Source organism: Solanum lycopersicum, chromosome 11 (genome assembly GCF_036512215.1).
Source record: "Solanum lycopersicum chromosome 11, SLM_r2.1".
Lineage (NCBI taxonomy): Eukaryota > Viridiplantae > Streptophyta > Magnoliopsida > Solanales > Solanaceae > Solanum > Solanum lycopersicum.
Window position 1 is genome coordinate 18,863,438 of NC_090810.1, and position 16,762 is coordinate 18,880,199.

Genomic DNA, 16,762 nt, shown 5'->3' on the forward strand with positions numbered 1-16,762 from the left:
GACCGTGTGTGCTGTCCAAGGGCGGTGATGTCATGCCACGCTCAACGTTGCCGACCGTGCGTGCAGTCCAAGGGCGGTGATGTCATGCCACGCCAAGACGTCGTTTGACCATTTGTGCTGCCTTAAGGCAATGATCGCATGTCACGCCCGACGTCGTTCGACCATGTGTGCTGCACAAAGGTGATGATGGCATGCCACACCCGTAGTCGTTTAACCGTGTGTACTGCCCAAGGGCCATGATGGCATGCCACGCCCGACGTTGCCCACTGTGTGTTCTGTCGAAGAGCGATGATGCCATTCCACGCCCGACGTATCGACCGTGTGTGCTGTCCAAGGGTGGTGATGTCATGTCACGCTGAACGTTGCCGACCGTGCGTGCAGTCCAAGGGCGGTGATGTCATGCCACGCGTGACGCCGTTTGACCGTTAGTGCTGCCTCAAGGCGATGATCGCATATCACGCCCGACGTCGTTCGATCGTTTGTGCTGCCTAAAGGCGATGATGGCATGCTGCACCCGTAGTCGTTTAACCGTGTGTACTGCCCAAGGGCCATGATGGCATGCCACGCCCGACGTTGCCGACTGTGTGTTCTGTCGAAGAGCGGTGATGCCATGCCACTCCCGACGTTGTCGACCGTGTGTGCTGTCCAAGGGCGGTGATGTCATGCCACGCTCAACGTTGCCGACCGTGCGTGCAGTCCAAGGGCGGTGATGTCATGCCACGCCTGACGTTGTTTGACCGTTTGTGCTGCCTCAACGCAATAATGGCATGCCATGCCCGATGTCGTTCGACCGTGTGTGCTACCCAACGCGATGATGGCATGCCACGCCCGATGTAGTCCGACCGTGTATGCTGCCCAAGGGCGGTGAGGTCTTGCCACGCCCGACGTCGTTGGACCGTGTGTGCTGCCCAAGGGCGGTGAGGTCATGCCATGCCCGACGTCGTTCGACCGTGTGTGCTGTCCAAGGGCGGTGATGTCATGCCACGAACGACGTTGTCCAACCGTGCGTGCATTCCAATGGTGGTGATGTCATTCCACGCCTGTCATCGTTCGACCGTGTGTGCTGTTCGAGGGCGATGATGTCATGCCACGCTCGACGTCCGACCGTTTGTGCTGTCCAAGGGTGGTGATGTCATGCCACGCGCGATGACGACTGTGTGTATTGTCCAAGGGTGGTGATGTCATGCCACGCATGAGATTGTCGGCTGTGTGCTATCCAAGGGGGGTGATGTCATGCAACACCCGACGTCGTCCGATCGTCCGTGCAGTCCAAGGGCAGAGATGTCATGCCATGCTAGACGTCGTTCGACCGTGTGTGCTCTTAAAGGGGGGGATTTAATGCCTCGCCCGACGTTGCCGACCGTGTGTGCTGTCCAAGGGCTATGATGGCATGTCACGCCCGACGATAGCCGACCGTTTGTGCTGTCCAAGGGCGATGATGGCATGCCACGCCTGACGCCGTCCGACCGTCTATGCTTCCCAAATGAGATGATGGCATGCCACGCCCGACGTCGTCCGACTGTGTGCGCTGTCCAAAGGCGATGATGGCATTTCACCCCCGACGTTGTTCGACCGTGTTAGCCGTCCTAGGGCAATGATGGCATGCCACGCCCGACGCCATCCGATAGTGTCAGCTAGTTTAAAAGCGATGAAGGCATGCCACGCCTGACGTCATTCGACCCTGTTTGCCGTCCAAGGGCTATAATGGCATGCCACGCCTGATGTTGTCTGACCGTGTGTGCAGTTCAACGGCGGTGATGTCATGCCACGCCCGATGTCGTCCGACCGTGTGTGCTGTCCCAGGGCGGTGATGGCATGCTACGCCTGACGTCGTTCGACCGTGTGTGCTGTCCAAGGGAGGTGATGGCATGCCACGCCTGACGTCATTCGACCGTCAGAGCAGAACAAAGGCGTATTTTGCAGTCCACGCCTGTTCTGCGCAGGACTTGTTTGATGCTGCTTGGCCACGAACGTGCTGTGTACGCAGACCCATTTTCCCCTTGACATGTAACTTGGCTTTAAAAATTGCACCTGACATTCGTAAAAGCTCTTATAGTGACATGTTATTAGTCCCTTAATATGTCATTAGGCTTGATAAGTGAACTTAACGTCACGAAAACCTCACAACGGGGCTTAGTTATTGGATAAGTGTTTGACCGTCGTAGAACGTATAACTCACCACTTTGCGGCAGACTAATGAACTTCACGTGCCATGTTACTTCCGGTACATATATTTCAACACTTAGTTATTTTTCCCCTTCCAAGGATACAAGCAGCACGCGAGCCTCTCATTTGAAAAGTTAGAAATGATTGGATTTGATTTTGGGGGAGGGGGAGTGTGGGGGGTGGGGGACGAATCGGAGCGATTAAGGGCTGAATCTCAGTGGATCGTGGCAGCAAGGCCACTCTGCCACTTATTAAACCCCGTCGCATATTTAATTCATCTACAAAGGATTCTACCCGCCGCTCGATGGAAATTGTACTTCAAGGCGGTCACCGCGACGCTTCCGTCGCAACGAATTAGCCAACAATTCGTGCCCTTGGGGGACATAGGCCCCTACTGCGGTTTGGCAAGCAGACGGCGGGTGCATGCGTCGCTTCTAGCTCGGATTCTGACTTAGAGGAGTTCAGTCATAATCCCGCACACGGTAGCTTCGCACCACTGGGTTTTCAACCAAGCGCGATGGCCAATTGTGTGAATCAATGGTTCCTCTCGTACTAGGTTGAATTACTATTGCGACACTGTCATCAGTAGGGTAAAACTCACATGTCTCACGACGGTCTAAACCCAGCTCACGTTCCCTATTGGTTAGTGAACAATCCAACACTTGGTGACTTCTGCTTCACAATGATAGGAAGAGCCGACATCGAAGGATCAAAAAGCAATGTCGCTATAAACGCTTTGCTGCCACAAGACAGTTATCCCAGTGGTAACTTTTCTGACACTTCTAGCTTTGAATTCCGATGGTCTAAAGGATCGTTAGGCCATGCTTTCACGGTTCGTATTCGTAATGGAAATCAGAATCAAATGAGCTTTTACCCTTCTTTACCACACGAGATTTCTGTTCTCGTTGAGCTCATCTTAGGACACCTGTGATGTGCCGCCCAAGCGAAACTCCCCACCTGTCAATGTCTTCCTCCCAGATGGCCCGCAAAGCGAGCCTTTGGTCCAAAATGAGGGGCAGTGCCCCACTTCCAATTCACAGAATAAGTAAAATAACGTTAAAAGTAGTGGTATTTCACTTTCGCCTTTCGACTCCTACTTATATTACACCTCTCAAGTCATTTGATAAAGTCGGACTAGAGTCAAGCTCAACAGGGTCTTCTTTCCCCGCTGATTCTGCCAAGCCCGTTCCCTTGGCTGTGGTTTCGCTGGATTGTAGACAGGCACAATGGGAATCTCGTTAATCCATTCATGTGCGTCACTAATTAGATTACGAGGCATTTGGATACCTTAAGAGAGTCATAGTTACTGCCGCCGTTTACCCGCGCTTGGTTGAATTTCTTCACTTTGATATTCTGAGCACTGTGCAGATATCACATTTCGTAAACATCCATTGGGACCATCGCAATGCTTTGTTTAAATTAAACAATCGGATTCCCTTGCCTACATTGTTCCATCGACCAGAGGTTGTTCACCTTGGAGACCTGATGCGGTTATGAGTACGACCGGGCATGGACGACATTCGGTCCTCCGGATTTTAAAGGGCCGCCGGGAGAGCACCGGAAACCATGCGATGTGCGGTGCTCTTCGAGCCGCTGGACCCTACCTAAGGCTGAGCCGATTCCAGGGTGGGCAGGCTGTTAAACAGAAAAGATAACTCTTCCCGAGGCTCCCGCCGACATCTCCGGACAGGCCCCTATCCATACATGGCCTTACGTACGCTGTGCATGTGGCGCCTAGTGTTAGCCGTAACAGGAGCTCAAGAACTCGGCACTCACCAAAAGCACTGTTGTTTCCACACCAAACGCCATTATAAACCGATCTTGAGAAGTTCCCTCGGCGGTGCACGATCGCCCCGCAGATGTCGCTGGCATGTTTTTGTAAGCGCCCAGAGGCATAGCTCGGACGAGCCATGCATGTCGTCAAGCGCCCACGCAACACGCCTACTAAGCCCACAAGACGCCCATCACGTCCGCCTTGTAACGCCTCAGTCGCCTTGCAGACGTCGTCGGCATGTGTTTGCAAGCGCCCAGCGGCGTAGCACGGACGAGCCATGCATGCAATCAAGCGCCGACGCAACAAGCCTACTAAGCCCACATGACGCCCTTGATGTCTGCCTTCTTTCGCCTCAGTGGCCCCGCAGACATCGTTGGCATGTTTTTGTTGATGCCCAACGGCGTAGCACGGACAAACCATGCATGCCGTCAAGCGCCCGCGTAGCACACCTATTAAGCCCACAGGACGCCCATGACGTCCGCCTGCCACTGCCTCAAATGCCCCACAGACGTCGCGGGCTTGTTTTTGTAAACGCCGAACAGTGTAGCACGGACGACCCATGCATTCCATCAAGCGCCCCCGCAATGCGCCTACTAAGCCCACAGGACACCCTTGACGTTCGCCATCCTTGGCCTCAGCCGCCCCGCAAACGTCGCTAGCACAGTTTTGTAGACGCCCAACGGCGTTTCATGGACGAGCCATGCATTGCATCAAACGCCCACGCAGCACGCCTTCTAAGCACACAGGACGCCCTTGACGTCCGCCTTCCTTTGCCTCACTCGACCCGTCGACATCGCCGACGTGTTTTTGTAAATGCCCAACACCATAGCACGAACAAGCCATGCATGCCATCAAGCGCAGCATTCTTACTAAGCCCAAAGGACGCCTATGCCGTCTGCCTGCCTGTGCCTTAGTCTGCCTCCAACACCTCTACCCCCCTTATATATGCTTAAAAAAGTTTTACCCATGTGACAGGAGTAGACATTGATTTTTCAGAGAATCATAATGGGAATGTACAACCCAAATATGCACGTTTAAAGGTACAAACACACATTAGCTTTCATAAATGACTTCAATATATATTAAAAAAAATTCAACATTTTTTTTAATTTTTTTTTGAAAATTCTGAAAAATTAGTAATAAATTAATAAAAATAGGGAAAATATCAGAAAAAATATGAAATCAACTCCGAAAATTCACAATAAATATGGGAACCTTAAAATAAAAAATTTAATAAATTTTAATTTTTAAAAGGAGACGTAAAAAATTAAAAAGCGTAAAAATAAATTATAAAATTATGATTAATAGTCGGAAAAATACAGAAATGCTCGAAAACACTTCTAAACATGTCAAATTAATGATAAAATATATATTTGCACAAATAAAAGATGTTTCAATATCGTACAAACTGTAAAAGTAATAAAAATGATGCGAAAGAGCCATGTTTGGTGGAAACGTTAGAGAATAGATAATGGAAAGTCGATGAGTATGTTTGTTATGCATGGAGGTTGTTTCAAAATGCTTTGATTTATGTACGGCATGAACATCCGCATCTATCGTCTAGAACTCGAACAATGTCGTGCAAGCCAAGAGCGATGCGGGCAGGCCACGGCTGACCAATGTGTGCAGGCACGTGTGACGACGATCGACTGTTCGTGCTTTCCAAAGGCGATGATGGCATGCCACGCCCGACGTCGTCTGACCATGTGTGCTGTCCAAGGGCTATGATGGCATGCCACGCCCGACAACGGCCGACCTGCCGCGCTCCTATTCATCGGGACAAGGCACTTTCCCTGACGACCAGGTGTAGATCGCGCGCTTAAGCTCCATCCATTTTCGGGGCTAGTTGATTCGGCAGGCGAGTTGTTACACACTCCATAGCGGATTTCGACTTCCATGACCACCGTCCTCCTGTCTTAATTGACCAACACCCTTTGTGGGATCTAGGTTAGCGCGCAGTTTGGCACTCTAACCCGGCTTCCGATTCATCCTGCATCGCCAGTTCTGCTTACCAAAAATGGCCGCCCACTTGGAGCTCTTGATTCCGTGGCGCGTCTCAACAAAGCAGTCGCACCGTCCTACCTATTTAAAGTTTGAGAGTAGGTCGAGGGCGTTGCGCCGCCGAGGCCTCTAATCATTGGCTTTACCTGATAGAACTCACACGCGAGCTCCAGCTATACTCAGGGAAACTTCGGATGGAACCAGCTACTAGACGGTTCGATTAGTCTTTCGCCCCAATACCCAATTCAGACGATCGATTTGCACGTCAGTATCGCTGCGGGCCTCCACCAGAGTTTCCTCTGGCTTCACCCCGCTCAGGCATAGTTTACCATCTTTCGGGTCCCGACAGGTATGCTCACACTCGAACCCTTCTCAGAAGATCAAGATCGATCGGCGGTGTACCCCTCAGGGGGATCCCACCAATCAGCTTCCTTACGCCTTATGGGTTTACTCGACCGTTTACTCGCACACATGTCAGATTCCTTGGTCCGTGTTTCAAGATGGGTCGAATGGGGAGCCCACAAGCCAGCGTCTGGAGCATGCAGATGCCGAAGCACACCAGAGGCGCGCAGTGCCTTCCACAATCAGGGAGACGGGGTTCCATGGTCGTATTGAGAGCCCGGGATTTGTCCTCCCCACCAATCCACGTTGGTCCATGCCCCGAGTCGATCGGCGGACCGGCTCGTCACCTTTCCACATCCGATCGGGGTGCATCGCCGGCCCCCATCTGCTTCCCTCCTGATAATTTCAAGTACTCTTTGACTGTCTTTTCAAATTCCTTTTCATCATTCCCTTGCGGTAGTTGTTCGCTATCGTTCTCTCGCAAGTATTTAGCCTTGGACGGAATTCACCCCCCGTTTTTGGCTGCATTTCCAAACTACCCAACTCGTAGACAGAGCCTCGTGGTGCGATAGGGTTCGGTCACGACAGGGATCTCACCCTGTTCGGTGCCCCCTTCCAGGGGACTTGGGCCCGATCCGCCGCTGAGAACGCTTCTCCAAACTACAATTCGGACGACAGAGACGCCCGATTCTAAGGCTGGGTTGTTCCCGGTTTGCTCGCCCTTATTAGGGGAATCTTTGTAAGTTTCTTTTCCTCCGCTTATTGATATGCTTAAACTGAGCGGGTAATGCCGCCTGACCTGGGGTCGCGGTCGGAGCGCCTGGTGAGGCGCAGTGAGGGTCGGGCAGTCCGGACGCGCGATGGGTGGTGGTCGCGACAACAAGAGAGAATTGAGTTTCAACAACCCCTTGCCGCGACGTCCGTCGATGTGGACTCACATTTAGGCCGGGCACACGGGAGGCCAGCTTTCGCCCCCGCGTTCAGCCTTGCGACGTGCACGGGAGGACAACGCGATGTGTGACGCCCAGGCAGACGTTCCCTCGGCCAAATAGCTTCGGGCGCAACTTGCGTTCCAAGACTCGATGGTTCACGGGATTCTGCAATTCACACCAAGCATCGCATTTCGCTACCTTCTTCATTGATACGAGAGCTGAGATATTCGTTGTCGAGAGTAGTTTGTGTTATCAGAGCAGCGCGCATCCCCCCATGATCTGTGAACAGGGCGCGAGGGGAGGGCTGTCGATTGAAGTATTTCTTGGCTCATTCCGCGCCGGGGTTCGATGGTCGCCTGAAGAGCTTGCGCGTGTCGGGCGATAGGAGGGAGGGGCACAACGAGCGAGCGCCACCCCCAGGTGTTTAAAATGAGTTCGCAGGTCGTTCTGCTGTACAGGTTTCGACAATGATCCTTCCGTAGGTTCACCTATGGAAACCTTGTTACGACTTCTCCTTCCTCTAAATGATAAGGTTCAATGGACTTCTCACGACTTCGCGGGCAGCGAACCGCCCATGTCGCCGCGATCCAAAAATTTCACTAAATCATTCAATCGGTAAGAGCGACGGGCGGTGTGTACAAAGGGCATGGACGTAGTCAACGGGAGCTGATGACTCGCGCTTACTAGGAATTCCTCGTTGAAAACCAATAAATGCAATGATATATCCCTATCACGATGAAATTTCAAAGATTACCCGGGCCTGTTGGCCAAGGCTATAAGCTCGTTGAATAATCAGTGTAGCGCGCGTGCGGCCCATAACATCTAAGCGCATCACAGACCTGTTATTGCCTCAAACATCCGCGGCCTAAAAGGCCATAGTCCCTCTAAGAAGCTGGCCGAGAAGGGATACCTCCGCATAGCTAGTTAGCAGGATGAGGTCTCATTCGTTAACGGAATTAACCAGACAAATCCTTCACCAATTATGAACGGCCATGCACCACCACCAGTACAATCAAGAAAGAGCTCTCAGTCTGTCAATCCTTACTATGTTTGGACCTAAAGCCGCAGGCTCAACTCATGGTGGTGCCCTTCCGTTAATTCCTTTAAGTTTCAGCCTTGCGACCATACTCCCCCCAGAACCCAAAAACTTTGATTTCTCATAAGGTGGCGGCGGAGTCCTAAAAGCAACATCCGTCGATCCCTGGTCAGCATCGTTTATGGTTGAGACTAGGACGGTATCTAATCATCTTCGAGCCCCCAAATTTCGTTCTTGGTTAATGAAAATATTCTTGGCAAATGCTTTCGCAGTTGTTCATCTTTCATAAATCCAAGCATTTCACCTCTGACTATGAAATACGAATGTCCCCGACTATCCTTGTTAATCATTACTCCGATCCTGAAGGCCAACGTAATATGACCGAAATCCTATAATGTTATCCCATGCTAATGTATACAAAGCGTAGGCTTTCTTTAAGCACTCTAGTTCTTCAAAGTAACAGCGTCGGAGGCACAACCCGGCCATTAAACGCCATGAGCACATCGCCCGACAGAAGGGACGAGACGACCGGTGCACATCTAGGGCGGACCGGCCGGCCCATCCCAAAGTCCAACTACGAGATTTTTTATTGCAACAACTTAAATATACGCTATGGGAGCTGGAATTACCGCGACTGCTGGCACCAGACTTGCCCTCCAAAGGATCCTCGTTAAGGGATTTAGATTGTACTCATTCCAATAATCGGACTCATGGATCCCAGTATTTTTATTTATTGTCACTACCTCCCCGTGTCAGGATTGGGTAATTTGCACGCCAGATGCTTTCCTTGGATGTGGTAACCGTTTCACAGGATCCCTCTTCAGAATCGAACCCTAATTCTCCATCACCCGTCACCACCATGGTAGGCCACTGTCCTACCATCAAAAGTTCATAGGGCAGAAATTTGAATGATGCGTCGAGTTATCATGAATCATCGCAGCAACTGGCAGAGCCCGCATCAACCTTTTATCTAATAAATGCATCGCTTCCAGAAGTCGGGGTTTGTTGCACGTATTAGCTCTAGAATTAGTACAGTTATCCGAGTAGTAGATACCATCAAACAAAGTATAACTGATTTAACGAGCCATTCGCAGTTTCACAGTCTGAATTTGTTCATACTTACACATGCATGGTTTAAGTATATGAATACATGCAGGATCAACCAGGTAGCATTCCTCAAAAACATCACGCGCCGCATGAGACCGGCGTGCCCTTTCGATCACGGTTGGGTCTAAGGAAAGCGCGATAGTCATTTGCAAGGAGCATTTGTTTTGGGCAGATAGAAGCCGATGAAGGCCCCACACCCACTATATCTACCGTATCTGAGAATTTGAGGCGCCGCTCACAGATTACGCCATTGTACGACGAAGCGAGGGAAGGCGTGGGACGCAAAAGCGTCTTTTGGGTTCACCCCGCACATGGGACTCGAAGGGAGAAAGGCCACCATTTGCACGTGCACAATGCCTAGGCATTAGGTATCCAACACAAGATTCCGACTTCCGACCAGCCTAGATTGCGCTTTATCCGCCACCAAATTGGCATGCGAGTTAAGACGTCGCTTCTCGAAATAGGGATCCAACCTACCAACAAATGCCCAATACAACTCATGCGCCATAGCTGAATAGCTCCGTCAATGCACGCTCGAGATCCATCCCAACACCCGACATGAGATGTCATGCAAAGACGCCGATGCCTTCTTTGCAAGGCCAATGCTACACCCGCCGTTGCACTCCTGCCCAAGGGAGTTGAGAATTTAATCACTGCAAAGATTGTTGGAGGAAGACCAAGGTTCACACAAGGGAACCGCCCACGACGTCGTTCGACCGTGTGCGCAGTCCAAAGGCGGTGATGGCATGCCACGCCCGAAGTTGTTTGACCATCTGTGCTGCCCAAAGGCGATGATGGCATGCCACGCTCGACGTCGTTCGACCGCGTGTGCTGTCAACAGGCGGTGATGTCATGCCACGCCCCACGTCGTTCGACCATGTGTGCTGCCCAAAGGCGATGATGGCATGCCATGCCCAACGTCGTTCGACTGTGTTTTCTGTCCAAGGGAGATGATGGCATGCCAAGCCCGATGCCGACCGACTGTGTGAGCTAGTCCAAAGGCGATGATGGCATGGCACGCCCGATGTCGTTCGACCGTTTGTGCTGCCCAAAGGCGATGATGGCATGTCATGCCAAACGTCGTTCGACCGTGTGTGCTGCCCAAAGGCAATGATGGCATGCCACGCCCGACGTCGTTCGACCGTGTGTGCTGTCCAAAGGCGGTGATGGCATCTCACGCCCGACGTCGTTCGACCGTGTGTACTGTCCAAAGGTGGTGATGTCATGCCATGCCTGACATCGTTCGACCGTGTGTGCTGCCTAAAGGCGATGATGGCATCCCAATCCCGACGTCGTTCGACCGTGTGTGCTTTCCAAAGGCGGTGATGGCATGTAACGCCTGATGTATGACCGTGTTTGTCGTCCAAGGGCTATGATGGCATGCCACGCCCGATGTTGTTCTACCGTGTGTTCTTCCCAAAGGCGATGATGGCATGCCACGCCTGACGTCGTTCGAGTGAGTGTGCTGTCCAAAGGCGGTGATTTCATGCCATGGTCGATGCACTCCGACTGTGTGTGCTACCCAAGGGCGGTGATGTCATGCCACGATCGTCATTGTTCGACCGTGTGTCTAAGGGTGGTGATGTCATGCCACACTCAACGTTGCTAACCGTGTGAGCTGTCCAAGGGCGGTGATGTCATGCCACGCCTGAAGTTGCTGGCCGTGTGTGTTGTCCAAGGGCGGTGATGTGTTGCCTAACCCGACATCGTCTGACCGTGCATGCAGTCCAAGCGGTGGTGTCATGCCACGCCTGACATCGCCAGACCTTGCGTGTAGTCAAAGGGTGGTGATGTCATGCCACGCCTGACGTTGTCCGGCCGTATGTGCTGTCCAAGGGCGGTGATGGCATGCCACGCCCGTCGTCCTACGACCATGTGTGCTATCTAAGGGCGGTGATGGCACGCCACGCCCGACGTCATCTACCGTGTGTGCTTTCCAAGGGCAGTGATGGTATGCTACGCCCGACGTCATCCGACCATGTGTGCAGTCCAAAGGCGGTGATGGCATGCCACGGTCGACATCGTATGACCGTTTGTGCTGCCAAAAGGCGATGATAGCATGCCACGCCCGAGGTCGTCTGACTGTGTGTGCTGTCCCAAGGCGGTGATGGCATGCCACGCTCTACGTCGTTTGACCGTGTTTCCCATCCAAGGGTGATGATGGAATGCCACGCCTTACGCCGTCCAACTGTGTCAGCTGGTCCAAAGGCGATAATGTATGGCACGCCCGACGTCGTTCAACCTTGTTTGCCGTTCAAGGGCTATGATGGCATGCCACGCCCGACATCGTTCGACCGTGTGTGCTATCCAAGGGCCATGATGGCATGCCACGCCCGACCTCATTCGACTGTGTGTGCTGCCCATGACGATGATGCATGCCACACCCGACGTCGTTCGACCATGTTTGTCGTTCAAGGGCGATGATGGCATGCCACGCCCGACGCCGTTTGACTGTTTGTGCTGCCCAAAGGTGATGATGGCATGCCACGACCGACGTCGTTCGACCGTGTGTGCTTTCCAAAGGCTGTGATGGCATGTCGCGCCCGACGTCATTCGACCGTGTGCGCTGTCCAAAGGAGGTGATGTCATGCCACGCTCGACGTCTTTCGACCGTGTGTGTTGCCCAAAGGCGATGCTGGCATGCCACGCCCGACGTCGTTCGACCGTGTGTGATGCCTAAAGGTGATGTTGGCATGCCACGCCTGACGTGGTTCGACCGTTTGTGCTTTCCAAAGGTGATGATGGCATTCCAAGCCCGACGTAGTTCGACCGTGTGTGCTGCCCAATTGTGATGATGGCATGCCACGCCCGACGTCATTGGACCTTGTGTGCTGTCCAAAGGTGGTGATGGCATGTCATGCCCGACGTCGTTTGACCGTGTGTGCTGCCCAAAGACGGTGATGTTATGCCACGCCCGACGTCATTCAATCGTGTGTGCTGCCCAAACGCGATGATGGCATGCCACGCCCAACGACGTTCGACCGTGTGTGACATCCAAGGGTGGTGATGTCATACCACTCCCGACGTCGTTTGACCGTGCGTGCCGTCCAAGGGCGGTGATGTCATGCCAGGATCGACGTCGTTTGACCGTGTGTGCTATCCTAGGGCGGTGATGTCATCCCACGCCCGACATCGTCCGACCGTGCGTGTAGTCCTAGGGCGGTGATGTCATGCCACGCACGACGTCGTTCGACCGTTTTTGCTGCCCAAAGGCAATAATGGCATACCACGCCAGACGTCGTTCGACCGTGTGTGCTGCCCAAAGGCGATAGTGGAATGCCACGCTCGACGTCGTTCGACCATGTGGGCTATCCAAAGGCGGTGTTGGCATGTCACGCCCGACATCGTTTGACTGTGTGTGCTGTCCAAAGGCGGTGATGTCATGCCACACCCAACGTTGTTCGACCGTGTGTGCTGCCCAAAGGCTATGATGGCATGCCACGCCCGACGACGTTCGACCGTGTCAGCTAGTTTAAAAGCGATGATGGCATGCCACGCCCAACGTCGTTCAACCCTGTTTGCTGTCCAAGGGCTATGACGGCATGCCACGCTCGACATTGTTCGACCCTGTGTGTTGTCCAAGGTCCATGATGGAATGCCACACCCGACGTCATTCGACTGTGTGTGCTGTCCAAGGGCTCTGATGGCATGCCTTGGCCGACGTCGTTCGACCGTATGTGCTGCCCAAAGGCGATGATGGCATGCCATCCCCGACGTCGTTCGACCGTGTGTGCTGTCCAAAGGCGGTGATGTCATGCCATGCCCAACGTCGTTCGACCGTGTGTGCTGCCCAAAGGCGATGATTCATGCCACACCCGACGTCGTTCTACCGTGTTTGCCGTCCAAGGGCGATGATGGCATGCCACGGCCGACGCCATCCGACCGTTTCTGCTGCCTAGAGGTGATGATGGAATGCCACGCCCGACGTCGTTCGACCGTGTATGCTTTCCAAAGGAGATGATGGCATGCCACGCCCGACGTCGTACGACAGTGTGTGCTGTCCAAAGGAGGTGATGGCATGCCACCCCCGACGTCATTCAATGGTGTTTGCCGTCCAAGGGAGATGATGGCATGCCATGCCTGACGCCGTCCGGATGTGTCAGCTAGTTTAAAAGCGATGATGGCATGCCATGCCCAATGTCGTTCGACCCTGTTTGCCGTCCAAGGGCTATGATGGCATGCCACGCCCGACGTTGTTCGACCCTGTGTGTTGTCCAAGGTCCATGATGGAATGCCACACCCAACGTCGTTCGACCGTGTATGTTGTCCAAGGGCTCTGATGGCATGCCTTGCCCGACGTCGTTCGACCGTATGTGCTGCCCAAAGGTGATGATGGCATGCCACGCCCGGCGTCGTACGACCGTGTGTGCTGTCCAAAGGCGGTGATGTCATGCCATGCCCGACGTCGTTTGACCGTGTGTGCTGCCCAAAGGCGATGATGGCATGCCACGCCCGAAGTCGTTTAATCGTGTTTGCCGTCCAAGGGAGATGATGGCATGCCAAGCCTGACACCGTCTGACTGTGTGAGCTAGTCCAAAGGCGATGATGGGATGCCACGCCTGACGTCGTTTGACCGTTTGTGCTGCCGATAGGCGGTGATGGCATGCCAAGCCCGACGTCGTTCGACCGTGTGTAGTGCCCGAACGCGATGATGGCATGCCACACCCGACGTTGCCAACCGTGTTTGCTGTCCAAGGGCGGTAATGTCATGCCACGCTTGATGTTGCCGACCGTGTGTGCTGCCCAAGGGCGGTGATGGCATGCCACTCCCGACATTGCCGACTGTGTATTCTGTCCAAGGGAGGTGATGCCATGCTACGCCTGACGTTATCGACCGTGTGTGCTGTCCAAGGGCGGTGATGTCATGCAACACCTGACGTTGCCGAACGAGCGTAAAGTCCAAGGGAGGTGATGTCATGCCACGCCTGACGTCGTTTGACTGTTTGTGCTGCCTTAAGGCGATGATGGCATGCAACGCCTGACGTCGTTCGATCGTGTGTGCTGCCTCAACGCGATTATGGCATGCCACGCCCGACTTCGTTCGACCGTGTGTGCTTCCCAACGCGGTGATGGCATGCCACGCCCGATGTAATCCGACCGTGTGTGCTGCCCAAGGGCGGTGAGGTCATGCCACGCCCGATGTCGTTTGACCGTGTGCGCTGTCCAAGGGCGGTGATGTCATGCCACGCCCGACGTCGTTCGACCGTGCATGCAGTCCAAGGGCGGTGATGTCATTTTACGCTCGACATCGTTCGAACGTGTGTGCTGTTCCAGGGGGTGATGTCATGCCACGCCCGACGTCGTCCGACTGTGTGCTGTCCAAGGGCGGTGATGTCATGCCACACCCGACGTTGCCTGCTGTGTGCTGTGTTAAGGGCGGTGATGTTATGCCACGGTCGACGTTGTTGGCTGTGTTCTTTCCAAGGGCGGTGATGTAATGCCACGCACGATGTTGCCGACCGTGTGTGTTGTTTAAGGGCTATGATGGCATGCCACACCCGACGCCGTCCGACTGTGTCAACTAGTTTAAAAGCGATGATGGCATGCCACGCCTCACGTCGTTCGACCCTGTTTGCCGTCCAAGGGTTATCATGGCATGCCGCGCCCGACATCGTTCAACCATGTGTGTTTTCCAAGATCCATGATAGCATGCCACGCCCGACGTTGTTTGATCGTTTGTGCTTCCCAAAGGCGATGATGGCATGTCATGCCCGACGTTGTTCCACCGTGTGTGTTGTCGAAATGTGGTGATGTCATGCCATGCCCGACGAAGTCCGACCGTGTGTGCTGTCTAAGGGCAATGATATCATTCCACGCCCGACGTCATCCGACCGTGCGTGCAGTCCAAGGGCGGTGATGTCATGCCACGCCCGACATCGTTCAACCGTGTGTTCTGTCCAAGGGCAGTGATGTCAACCCACACCCGACGTCGTTCGACTGTGTTTGCCGTCCTAGGGTGATGATGGCATGCCACGCCCGACGCTGTTCGACTATGTCAGCTAGTTTAAAAGTGATGATGGCATGCTATGACTGACATTGTTCGACCCTGTTTGCCGTCCAAGGGCTATGATGCCATGCCACGCTCGACGTCGTTCGACCGTGTATGTTGTCCAAGGTCCATGATGGCATGTCACATCCGACGTTGTTCGACTGTGTGTGCTGCCCAAAGGCGATGATGGCATGCCATGTCCGACGTTGTTTCGACCGTGTGTGCTGTCCAAGGGCGGTGATTTCATGCCACGCTTGACGTCGTCCGACTGTGCGTGTATTCCTATGGCGGTGATGTCATGCAACTCCCAACGTCGTTCAACCGTGTGTGCTGTCCAAGGGCGGTGATGTCATCCTATGTCTGACCATGCGTGTAGTCCAAAAGCGGTGATCTCATGCCACGCCCCACATCGTCCTACAATGTGTGCTGTCCGAGGGCGGCGATGGCATGACACGCCAGACGTCATCCGACCTTGTGTGTTCTCCAAGGGCGGTGATGGCATGCCTCGCCTGATGTCGTCCGACCGTCTGTGCTGCCCAAAGGCGATGATAGCATGTCACACCCGACGTCGTTTGACCGTGTGTGCTGTCCCAAGGCGGTGATGGCATGCCACGCTCTATGTTGTTCGACCGTGTTTCCCGTCAAAGGGTGGTGATGTCATGCCACGCCCGACGTCGTTCGACCATATGTGTCATCCAAGGGCGGTGATGGCATTCCACGCCCGACGTTGTTCGACCGTGTGTGCTGCCCAAGGGCGGTGATGTCATGCCACGCCCGACGTCGTCTGACCATGCATGCCCTAGGGCAGTGATGTCATGCCACGCCCGACGTCGTTCGATCGTGTGTGGTGTCCAAGGGCCATGATGGCATGCCACGCCTGACGTCGTTCGACCGTGTGTGCTGCCCAAAGGCGATGATGGCATTCCACGCCCGACGTCGTCCGACCGTGTTTTCCATCCATGGGCTATGATGGTATGCCATGCCCGACGTCATTCGACTGTGTGTGCTGCCCAAAGACGATGATTGCATGCCAAGCACGACGTCGTTCTACCATGTGTGCTGTCCAAAGGCGATGATGTCATGCCACGCCCAACGTAGTCCAACTGTGTGTTCTGCCCAAGGGCGGTGATGTCATTCCTTGCCCGACGCCGTCCGACCATGCGTGCTGTCCAAGAGCGCCGATGTCATGCCACGCCGATGTCGTCCTACCGTGTATGATGTCCAAGGGCGGTGATGGCATGCCACGCCCGACGTCATCCGACCAAGTGTGCTGTCCAAGGACGGTGATGGCATGCCACGCCAAATATCGTCCGACCGTCTATGCTGCCTGAAGGAGATGATAGCATGCCACGCTCGACGTCGTCCTTTTTTGTGTGCTGTCCTTAGGCGTTGATGGCGTGCCACGCTCTATGTCG

The 16,762-nt window shown here is 53.9% G+C and overlaps 1 non-coding gene and 1 pseudogene across 1 annotated transcript; both read right to left on the bottom strand.

Annotated features, from left to right (window-relative positions):
* Positions 1 to 2,352: 2,352 nt before the first annotated feature.
* Positions 2,353 to 7,091, bottom strand: LOC138339789 (28S ribosomal RNA; annotated as a pseudogene).
* Positions 7,092 to 7,301: 210 nt separating this feature from the next.
* LOC138339900 (5.8S ribosomal RNA) lies at positions 7,302 to 7,457 on the bottom strand. The gene has a single exon (XR_011212779.1). It is a non-coding gene; the product is annotated as a 5.8S ribosomal RNA (ribosomal RNA).
* Positions 7,458 to 16,762: the final 9,305 nt, after the last annotated feature.